Genomic DNA, 12,190 nt, shown 5'->3' with positions numbered 1-12,190 from the left:
GAAAATATCTTCAATATTTTTGTCAAGCCAAAAGCAGAATGATGTTCAAGTCCATGGTTGGATCACCCTTGGGGTATGTGTTCAATTCTTGGCCCTGTAGCTGTGGAAGCAGGTATTGGCCTGAGGGGGAGCACAGATTTATCCAAATTACACCTTGTCTTTCTGCAGGAACTGTCAGATTTAGTCTCAATCATCCACTTTGTAATGTTAATCTGTAAACTCCCTACTTCCAATTCTCTGCAAATTTTTCGTGGACTCAAATTCCAGCACCATTTCAGGTGGAACGTTCCAGATTCTGACAACTGTCTGTTCATTCAGAAACTGCTGAAGTCCATTTTGACTCTGGGGTTACAAAGGGCTGAATTGAAAGATGCAATGCTGGTCCTGAGCTCCCATTGAGGTGCATTGGAACAGTACAGTGTAGGTGTGAGCAGACAATGAAAATAACAGGGCTGCACTGTGAGTGCTGCTTGGCTCAATGAGAGTGTTTTGGAGTTGGGTGTAAATAGTGAGGTGAGACAGGGAGAAGGTGAAGCTGAAACTCCGTTTTCGTTCAGGTCTTTCAGAAATTCACAGTCCCAATGGGAATAGCCAATTTGTCAGTGATACCTGTGGAGTATTTAAGTTTTTAAAGTATGACATATGAGCTTAAGTAAAGATTTTTTTTGTTATTATAATGGACATGTTTGAAGTGAAGGAAGGTTACTCACTCACTTAAATTCTCTTAATGGGAGTAACTAGATGAATGTAGAGAGACGTTGTGACAGGAGCCCTCAGACCCGTGGTGTGCTCCTCTTGCACAATGTGGGAAATAAGGGCCGCTTCCAGTGTCCCTGACGGCTATTTGTGCAGGAAGGATTCCCATCTGCAGCTACTGGGAAACTGCTTTTCAGAGCTGGAGCTGAGAGTGGACTCACTGTGGAGCATCTGCAATACTGAGAATGTTATGGACAGCACGTTTAGTGAGTTAGTCACACTGCAGGTGAGATTTACACAGGCAGAAAGGGAATGGGTGACCATCAGATCTAGTAAAAGGCTCAGGAAGTGAGTACAGGAGGCCCCCGTTGTTATCCCCTTCTCATACAGATACTGAATACCACTTGGGATTCTGTAAGGGCGGGAATGGGTGGGGTGGCTTCTCGGGAAATCAGCATCAGCCAGGTTAATGACACCACAGAGAGCTCTGCTGATCAGTACAAGAGGAATGAGAGTGGCAGGGCGATAGTGATAGGGGATTCAATAATCAGGGGTACAGCCAGGCACTTCTGTGCCCACAGACATGAATCGAGGATGGTATGTAATCTCCCTGGTGCCAAGATCCATGATATCGTGGAGTGGCTGCAGGACATTCTGGAGCTGGAGGGTAAACAGGCCGTGGTCGTGCAACACACAGATACCAAGGACATCGCTAAACAGAGGGATGAGGGCCTGAAAGCTGGACATAGGGAGAGCAGAGATGCATTAAAATGTACTTCCTGAAATGTAATAATGTCAGACATATTCCCAGTGCCATGTGCTCATGAGAGCAGGAATGAGAAGGTAGATCAGGTGGATGTGTGGCTGGGGAAATGGTGTACCTGAGAAGGGTTTTGATTCTTCAGGCACTGGGACTGTTTCTGGGTGGGACCTATACCAGCCTGACCGGTTACCCTGGGCAGAGCTGAGACAAATCTGGTGGGGGCTTTTGCCAGTTCTGCTGGTGAGTTTGTAACTAGTCTGGCAGGGGGATGGGAACTAAAGTGTAGGCTTAGAGGGTCAGATTCAGGACAGGGAATGGGAGGTAGAATATTAGTGATGTAGTTAGTGGCTCAGAAAGCCAAAGGAAAGGAGGATTAAACGAAGATTGAGTCCCTGTTCAGCCATCAGTCCTGACATCCCAGGAATGTGAGTCAACAAAACCTGGAGCTGTTTCCATGTCTATGACTCTGTGCTTCTCGAAAAACTCAATGAGGTTTGTGAGACACGACCTGCCCTTGATGAAAGCATATTGACGATCTGAAATCATATTGTTGTTTGCCAGATGATTACAAATAGTGTCTCTGAAAATCCTTTCCAAAACCATTCCTACAACAGAAGTAAGGCTCACTGGTATATAATTACTTGGGTCATCTCTACTGCCCTTCTTGATCAAGGGCATAACATTTGCAATCACCCAGTCCTCTGGTACTGAACTTGTAGGCAATGACAACTCAATATCAAAGCCGATTTCTTTGCTATCTTCTCCTTAGCTTCCCATACAATCTACGGATAAATCCCATCTAGCCCAGGGGACTTGTCTACTTTAATCCTTGTAGAATTGATAACACCTGTTCGTAACTAACCTCGATCCTTTCTAGTCTAACATCTTCTATCTCATTATTATCTACAATATTCTAATTTTCCTGAGTGAAAACCAATGAGAAATGTTTGTTTAGCACCTCTCCAATTTCCACAGTGTCCACACTCAACTTCCCATTTCTGTCTTTGACTGGCCCTATTCCTACCCTAACCTTTATTCCTCACATACCTATAGAAAGCTTTAGGGTACTCCTTTATTCTATTCGCTAAAGACTGCTCGTGTCCTCTCTTTGCTCTTATGAACTCTCTTGAAATCCTTCCCAGCTGGTCTGGAAGTCTCCATCGCATCAACTGTACCATTTGTGTCATCAACACATAAGTCTCCTACTTCTTCTTAACGAGAGATTCAATTTCTGTGCTAAGTCACGGTTCCCTTACCTTATCACTTCCTCCCTGCCTGACAGGGACATACCTATCAAGGACACGCAATATCTGTTCCTTAAACCAGCTCCACATTTCTATTGTCAGCATCCACTGCATTTCGCTACTCCATCCTATGCATCCTAATTCTTGCAGAATCGCATTATAATTGCCACTGCCCCATTGATAAGTCTTCACCTGTAGCATATAACTATCCCTTTTCATCGCTAAACTAAACATAACTGAATTATGATCACTCTCTCCAAAGTGCACACCTACACCTAAATCAAACACCTAGTCCGGTTCATGACCAAGCACCAGATCCAATGTGGCCTCCCCTCTTGTCGGCCCTTTGAAATACTGTGTCAGGAAACCCTCCTGTACACATTGGACAAAAACTCATCCATCCGACGTACTAGAATTATAGAATTTCCCGTCAATGTTGGGGAAGTTAAAGTCCCCCATAATGACCACCATGTTACTTTCACTCCTACCCAGAGTAATTTTTCTAATCCTCTCTTCCCCCTCCCTGGAACTCTGTGGCGGCCTATAAAAAATCCAAGAGGTGTGACCTCCCCTCTCCTGTTTCTAACCTCAGCCCACACTACTACAGTAGACAAGTCCTCATCAAATGTTCTCTCAGCCACCGTTATACTATCCTTGACTAATATGACATCCATGGGCCCATTGCGGTGCTTCAAATTCCATGAGGCAGCCATACTGTCTATGACAGACAGACTCAGTCTGGAACCTCCTCTATCCTTAAGACCTTATGCACTGCCTGCACTCCTCCATTTCCCCTTTGCACGCTCCCTTTTCAACACACCCCACCCCACCTGCATCACTCCACAATTGGAGCTGTCAAGGGCAGAAGTCTGTGGAAAACCCTCCCTAACCTTCTCTATCCTCTTTTAAGATGTATTTTAAAATCATCCTCCTTAATCAATGTTTTGATCATCCATGAAACACCTAAGGAGATTTGCCATTATGAAAGATTCCATATAAAGCAAGTAGTTGTTGTTATTGCTGTACATTAGGGGAAACAGGAATGATGCTTTCAAAATTCTAACAAGAAAGTCTCTGATAGGCGCAGTGTGTAGGCCAAATAATAACATCACATTGGGATGGACAATAAACAAAGAAATAACTGATGCCTGTAAAAATGGCATGTCTATTACTATGGGTGATTTTAATCTACATGTAGATTGGTCGACCCAGCTCAGTCAGGGTAGCCTTGAGGAGTTCATTAAGTGTATACATGATGGTTTTTTTTGAACAGTATGAAATGTAAATGACAAGGAGCAAGCTGTCCAAGATCTGGCCCCTGTGCAATGAGACAGGAATAATTAATGACCACAGAATTAGGGATTCTCTTGGAAGAAGTGATCATTGTATGGTTGAAGTTAGAATACATATGGAGAGGTGTGAAGATAAATTACCTGCCCTCGATCTCTTCATAGCCAACTGCCGCTGCAACATTAACCGCCTCAACTTCTCCACCCCTCTCACCCACTCCAACCTCTCACCCTCGGGACGTGCATCCCTCCACTCCATCCATTCCAACCCCAACCTCACTATCAAACTGGCAGACAAGGGAGGTGCGGAAGTAGTTTGGCGCACCGACCTTTACACCGCTGAGGCTAAACGCCAGCTTGTGGACACCACTCCTGCTGCCCCCTTGACCATGACCCCACCTCCCACCACCAAACCATCATCTCCCAGACCATCCATAACCTCATCACCCCATCCACCGCCTCCAACCTCATAGTCCCTCAACCCCACCGCCAGTTTCTACCTCCTGCCCAAAATCCACAAACGTGACTGCCCCGGCCGACTCATTGTCTCAGCCTGATCCGGCCCCACCGAACTCATCTCTGCATACATCGACACGGTCCTGCCCCCCTTAGTCCAAGAACTCCCCACCTACGTTCGGGGCACCACCCACGCCCTCCACCTCCTCCATGATTTTCGTTTCCCCGGCCCGCAACGTCTTATCTTCACCAGTCCCTATACACCTCCATCCCCCATCACAAAGAACTCAAAGCCCTCCGCTTTTTCCTTTCCCACTGTACCAACCAGTATCCTTCCACTGACACCCTCCTTCGACTGACTGAACCGGTCCTCACCCTGAACAACTTCTCTTTCCAATCCTCCCACTTCCTCCAAACCAAAGGAGTAGCCAAAGGCACCCGCATGGGCCCCAGCTATGCCTGCCTCTTTGTAGGATATGTGGAACAGTCCATCTTCCGCAGATACACTGGCACCACCCCCCACCTTTTACTCCGCTACATCAATGACTGTATCGGCGCTGCCTCAGGCTCCCATGAGGAGGTTGAACAGTTCATCCACTTTACCAACACCTTCCACCCTGACCTTTAATTCACCTGGACAATTTCAGACTCCTCCCTCCCCCTCATAGACCTTTCCATTTCTATCTCGGGCGACCGAATCAACACGGACATTTACTATAAACCGACCGGCTCCCACAGCTACCTAGACTACACCTCCTCCCACCCTGCCCCCTGTAAAAAAAACGCCATCCCATATTCCAAATTCCTTCGTCTCTGCTGCATCTGCTCCCAGGAGGACCAGTTCCAATACCGTACAACCCAGATGGCCTCCTTCTTCAAAGACCGCAATTTCCCCCCAGACGTGGCCGACGATGCCCTTCACCGCATCTCCTCCACTTCCCGCTCCTCCACCCTTGAGCCCCGCCCCTCCAACCACCACCAGGACAGAACCCCACTGGTCCTCACCTACCACCCCACCAAACTCCATATACAGCATATCATCCGTCCTCACTTCAGCCACCTCCAAATAGACCCCACCACCAGGGATATATTTCCCTCCCCTCCCCTATCAGCATTCCGAAAAGACCACTCCCTCCGTGACTCCCTTGTCAGGTCCACACCCCGCACCAACCCAACATCCACTCCCGGCACCTTCCCCTGCAACCGCAAAAATGCAAAACTTGCGCCCACACCTCCCCCCTTACTTCCCTCCAAGGCCCCAAGGGATACTTCCATATCCACCACAAATTCACCTGCACCTCCACACACATCATTTATTGCATCCACTGCACCCGATGTGCCCTCCTCTATATTGGGGAGACAGGCCGCCTACTTGCGGAAGGTTTCAGAAAACACCTCTGGAACACCTGGACCAACCAACCCAACCACCCCGTGGCTCAACACTTCAACTCCCCCTCCCACTCCACCAAGGACATGCAGGTCCTTGGACTCCTCCATCGCCAGACCATAGCAACACGACAGTTGGAGGAAGATCGCCTCATCTTCCGCCGAGGAACCCTCCAACCACAAGGGATGAATTCAGATTTCTCCAGTTTCCTCATTTCCCATCCCCCCACCTTGTCTCAGTCAAATCTCTCGAACTCAGCTCCGCCTTCCTAACCTGCAATCTTCTTCCTGACCTCTCTGCCCCCACCCCCACTCCGGCCTATCACCCTCACTTAGACCTCCTTCCACCTATCGCATTTCCAAGACCCCTCCCCCAAGTCCCTCCTCCCTACCTTTTATCTTAGCCTGCTGGACACACTTTCCTCATTCCTGAAGAAGGGCTTATGCCTGAAACGTTGATTCTCCTGTTCCTTGGATGCTGCCTGACCTGCTGCGCTTTTCCAGCAACACATTTTCAGCTCTGATCTCCAGCATCAGCAGTCCTCACTTTCTCCTCCAGTGCAAAGATAAAATCTAATACCTTGGTCCTGTGCTTGAACACGAGGAACTAAAATAGAATGAGGGAGAACCTGGATAATGTAGACTGGAAACAAAGATTTTATGGTGGGACAGTTGATGAGCAGTGAAAGATTTTCAAAGACATTTTAGGAAGTGCTCAGCAAAGGCATATTCCAGTGAAAAGGAAGGACTGTAAGAAAAGGCGGTGGACAAAAGATAGGGAATTCTACACCAGTTGGTTTATTCTCTGGAGTTGGAATGATGTTTGGGTCTATTATCAAGGAAGAAATAGCAGGGAATCTTGATGCGAATTGTCCCATTGGGCAGACAGAGCATGGATTCATGAAGGACAGGTCATGCTTGACAAATCGTTTGGAATTCTATGAAGACATTTCGAGCAAGGTGGACAATGGGGGCCCAGTGGATGCGGTGTACCTGGATTTCCAAAAGGCCTTCAACAAGGTGCCACACAAGTGGCTGTTGCATTATATAAGGGTGCATGGGATAGAGTATAAGCATGGATAGAAGATTGGTTGACTAAAAGGAAGCAAAGAGTGGGGATAAATAAGCCTTATTCTGGCTGGCAATCAGTAACGAGTAGTGTGCTTCTAGGATCAGTGTTGGGACTGCAATTATTTAGAATTGATACAGATGATTTAGAGTTGGGGACCACATGTAGGATGTCAAAGTTTGCATATTAGACTAAGATGAGGAGCAGAACAAAGTGTGCGGAGGACTGGGAAACTTTGCAGGGGAACATAGATACATTGAGTGAGTGGGCAATGGTTTGGCAAGTGGAATATTATGTTCATAAATGTAAAGTCATACTCTTTGGTTGGAGTAACATTAATGAAAAGATTATTACTTGAGTTTTTAAAAAGTTACATTATTTGCTATGCAGAGGCACCTGAACATCCTTCTGCAGGAGGGTTAGTCACCAGGTATAACAATCAATTCAGAAGGCAAAGGGAATTTTGTCCTTCATTTCTGAAGGGATTGTGTTTAAAAGCAGAGGTGGTCAATAGTGGGTGCTGGTGATCCCATACCTGGAGTATTGCATGTAGTTTTTATCTACTTACGTGCTCAGGGATATACTGGCCCTAGAGGGGGTGCAGAGGAGGTTAACTATGTTGATTCCGGAGGTGAGGGGTTTGGCTTAACAGAGACTGAGTAGATTGGGATTATATTCATTGTAATTCAGAAGAATAGATAGATATAAAATAATGAATGGAATAAATAAAATAGAAGTAAAGAGGATGTATCCACTGGCAGGTGAAGCTAGGACAAGAGGGCATCTCCACAAGGTTGGAAGCAGCAAATTTAGGAGTGAATTGAGAAGGAATGTCTTGACCTTGATGGAGAGCATTGCCCAGGGAAGTATTTGATGCTAGTTCAATGAACGTTTTTAAAGCCAAGTTAGTTTTTTAAAAAAATAAATAATTAATTAAGGAGTACGGTGAGAATGTGGGTAAATGATTCTGCATCCACATAATGATCAACCATGATCTTATTGAACGGTAGAGCAGGCTCGAAGGGCAGGACAGCCTTAACTTTTTCCAAGATCTTTTGTTCTTATGTTATGCATTCCTCCCTCACTCGTGACTTGGAGGTGCTGGTGTTGGATTAGGATGGACAAAATTAAAATTCAGAGAACACCAGGTTATAGTTCAACAGGTTTATTTGGAAGCACTACTTTGCTGGTCCTTCATCAGGTGGTTGTGTGATTTTTAACTTTGTCCCTCGCTCTCTTGTAACTGAGAAACAGCAACAAAAGCCACGAAGCAGCGCACAAGCTCCAGCCAACAGTTGGTATTGTGGACAATGAAGAAGGTTATCTCAGAATACAATGGGATATTGATCAGATGGGCCAATGGGCTGAGGAGTGGCAGATAGGATTTAATTTAAATTGATTAGGTTAGGATATCTGGTTGCCATAGGTTGGACCGAAGAAGTCTGTTTCTGTGCTAGGCATCTTTGACTGTGGGATCATAAAAGTGAACTGAATTGAAATTGAAAAATGTAGAGCTGGAAAAACACAGCAGGCCAGGCAGCATTCGAGGAGCAGGAGAATCGATGTTTTGGGCATAAGCCCTTCTTCAGGAATGTAAATGAATTGTCCACTGCTGTCCGGCTCCTGACCATGTGCTGTTCCATTATCAGATTATTTTTTCCACAATTTCTTTGACAGTCAAGAATTCTTTTGTCCAATAAGCGAGTGCATTTTCCTTCAATTTCTGACAGTCAAATTCTGCACCATTTTCATTCCCTTTGATTCATATTGCACTCCCTGAAACAACAACTGTGTATTTCTCCTTCCACAGAAACCAGTGATCAATGCCAAAGCCTTGTTGCCTGTGGAGAGGGTGATGTTTGACTGCCTTGTACTGCTGCAGTTTGTATGGTGAAGGTGGTTGGGTAAGAGACATTACAGATTATTCACTCAGCGATATTGAAGAGTAGAAGATATCTGTACAAATCATCATGGTTTTAATTTCACAAAAATATTATTGAGAACTTTTGACATAAGGCTACAGATGGAGAATATTGTGTCCATTGACCACAACCATTGCCAAATAAGCAGCTTTTCAAGAATGCCTTAAAGGAAGAAAGTAGATCTTAGAGGGTTAGAGTGGGGATTCCAGACCATGTTCCCTTGGAGTCTATAGAAACAGTCACACAGGTGAACTCAAAAATAAACACATCATTCAGAGTCTGAACTAAAATGCGTTATTGAGATATGAAAGGGTGTGTGGTGCAGGGAGATAGGAATGATTACAGCCAGGAATTAATTCAAAGGTGCAAAAGTAAATTGTTATCGCTTATAAATGGAAGTCTTCTGATTGATCAGCAAGTTTTGGTACAAGTGAGCACTTCGGCAGTCGTGTTTTCAATATTCTTGAGATTATCGGGAGGGTGAACGTGGGATACTGGCCAGGAGTGTGTTTAGATAATGAAATCTAGAGTTAACAAAAGGAATGAATGAGAGTTTCAGTAAATGAGCTGAGACGGTGGTGAGGTCAGGTGATATCACTAAAGTCGAAATAGTGGTCTTGGAGGGGGTCTGGCCTGTCATCCTCACCTCATTCAGCTGTTTGTCAGTTTGTGAATCAAGTCTGTAACAAGCTCAGGAACTGAGTGGCCCTGGCAGAACCCGAACTGGGCATCGCTGAGCAGGTTATTCCTGACCAGGTGCATCGGCCTTCTATCACTTCACTGCTGAGCGAGTGTGGACTGATGGAGGGGAATTGGCTGAGTTGGGTCTGCCCTGTGTTTTTGTGTTGGAACATCCCTGAGCAATATTCCACAAAGTCGGTAGGTGCCAGTGCTGGAGCAGTACTTGCCTTGGTGGGCAGCAAGTTCTGGAGCACAGCCATCAGCACTGTTGCCAGTATATTGGCAGGGCCCCTAGCCTTTACACTACTTCTCCATTTCTTGATCTGATTTGACATGAGTTTTAAACCAAGTTGATCCATATCTGTGATGTCAGGGACCAATGGAGAAGACTCATCCACTTGGCACTGCTGGCTGAAAATCGCTGCTAATGCTGTCCTCTTATCTGTGGAATGGATGTGTGAGACCCCTCCATCTGTAAGGATGGGGATATCTGTGATGCTGTAATTGTCCATCACCATTCCTGACTAGGTGTGACAGAAATAATCCATTGTTTATGGGATCACTTAGTTCTATTTGGTGTTGTTTGTGCTGCTTGTAGCTGCACCAGGTTGGCACCTCATTTTTGGTACTGTTGGCATGCCCTCCTGTATTCACTATTGAACCAAGGTTGGTTCCCCTGGCTTGATGTTAATGGTTGAGTGGGGGATATCAGGCCATGAGATTTCAGATTGGGCTGGAGTACAGTTCTGCTGCTCTTGTTGGCCCAGAGTGAGGCAGACGTTGCAGGGACAAGAGGGCTGATTGTGTGGTTGTACATGTAATGTGCTCCATCCAGTTTCATTCCTTTTAGATTAGATTACTTAGTGTGGAAATAGGCCCTTCGGCCCAACAAGTCCACACCGACCCGCCGAAGCGCAACCCATCCAGACCCATTCCCCTACATTTACCCCTTCACCTAACACTGCGGACAATTTAGCATGGCCAATTCACCTAACCTGCACATTTTGGACTGTGGGAGGAAACTGGACCACCCGGAAGAAACCCACGCAGACACGGGGAGAATGTGCAAACTCCACACAGTCAGTCGCCTGAGGCAAGAATTGAACCCGGGTCTCTGGCACTGTGAGGCAGCAGTGCTAACTACTGTGCCACTGTGCCACCATGCCGTCCTTTGTTGAGACTGTGCAGTGATTAATACAATGAGTGATTTGATGGGCCACTGTCGGGTTTCTTTCCCTCAAGGACATTGTCAATGGCAGAAAAAACATCCCTAATGGGTCCATGGCAAACAGTAGATTCTTCATTCCAGTTTCTTTATTTTTCTTGACTTCAGAGCAACCCTGTACCAAATTGGGATTCAAACCTGAACTTCAGTTGTCTATTTTAATATTCTTGATAAATGATAAATACGACAGGTTTGTTCACTTATTTTTAGAATCACTATCACAAGTTTTGTTTTTTATTATTTCGAAAACAATGTCCATTATCCTGTCTCCTCCATCCTCCCCTCCAACAACAAGAGTGAGGAGCACATGGAGTTTCTCTGTCCATAACATTGAGATAATCCGATCAGCTGCCTCGGTTTCTTCCCTCCCTCTCCACTAGCCCACCGAGCCACACTGCCTCACAAGGGTGCTCCTCATTTTAGTCCTAAACTTTCATTTCCTCGAGTCCCTTGTCAAGCCTTATTAGAGGTCATCTTGACCATTTACCCTGGAGTAGCTAAATCATGGACATTCCAAATCTCTCTCTCATCCTCCTGCTTGTCACTGCAACCCCCCCCCCTCCCCTTGCAATTCACAGATATTGTTCCATGATCTGTCTGTCTTTTCTGGTTATGTCCTTCTCTCCCATTCTGCCAAAAACTGATATTTGACCTCACCGTCATTGAAAAATCCTGCTCCATCTCCACACTCCCTTTCCTTTCTGAATTCATTGTATTTGGTGTCCCTCAAGGATCTATCCTTGGTCCGTCTTGTTTCTCACCTGCATACTGCCAGGAGGTAACATCGCCCAAAAGCACTGTGTTAGGTTTCACATGTACACTGACAATGCCCAGCTCTCCCTCCCCGTCATCCGTCTCCATTACTCCACTGTTACTCAGTTATCAAACTGCTTACCACGCTTCGATTAGCTGCAATTCATTCCAATGAAACACTCTAATTGTTAAACCCATTGCCCCCCCAGTTGTTATTCCAAATTCATTTCCCTTACTGCTGTGTCCTTCGCTCTCACTGGGAAGTGTCTGAGGCAGAACTACATTCTTCACAATATTGCTCTCATATCTGACCACAAGGTGACCTTCTGATCAGACATCTACACAATCACAAACACCAGGAATTCCAATCTCTAAAACGTTGCTTATCTCCTTCTCACCCCAGCTCCATTGCTACTGAAACCCTAACCTATGTCGGTGTTGCCTTTAACTTGACAAATCTGAAACAGAACCCTTGATTCCGTGACAGACACAGAATCTGGTTCACGACTCACCCGTAATGGGACACATCCTCTCCATATTTACCCTGTCAAACCTCGACAGAATCCTGTATGTTTCAAAGAGATCTCCTCTCATTCTTCCAAAGTCCAGTGAGTAGATTCCCAACTTGTTCAGCCTTTGCTTACAGGATAGTCCCTTCATCCCAAAGGATCTTCTCTGAAATGCCTCCAATCAACTGCTCTATTTA

General features: G+C 45.7%; 1 long non-coding RNA gene across 1 annotated transcript in view; it reads left to right on the top strand.

Moving 5' to 3' along the window:
- LOC140485772 (uncharacterized) overlaps window positions 1-12,190 on the top strand; it is a 35,651-nt gene that overhangs the window by 6,687 nt on the left and 16,774 nt on the right. Inside the window, exon 2 of the long non-coding RNA XR_011962436.1 lies at window positions 8,714-8,807. This is a non-coding gene — a long non-coding RNA (uncharacterized lncRNA). The remainder of the gene's footprint in view (window positions 1-8,713; window positions 8,808-12,190) is intronic.

Source organism: Chiloscyllium punctatum, chromosome 14 (assembly GCF_047496795.1).
Source record: "Chiloscyllium punctatum isolate Juve2018m chromosome 14, sChiPun1.3, whole genome shotgun sequence".
Classification (NCBI taxonomy): domain Eukaryota; kingdom Metazoa; phylum Chordata; class Chondrichthyes; order Orectolobiformes; family Hemiscylliidae; genus Chiloscyllium; species Chiloscyllium punctatum.
The sequence above is the reverse complement of the archived record's forward strand: the minus strand, read 5'-3'. Positions and strand labels throughout refer to the sequence as shown.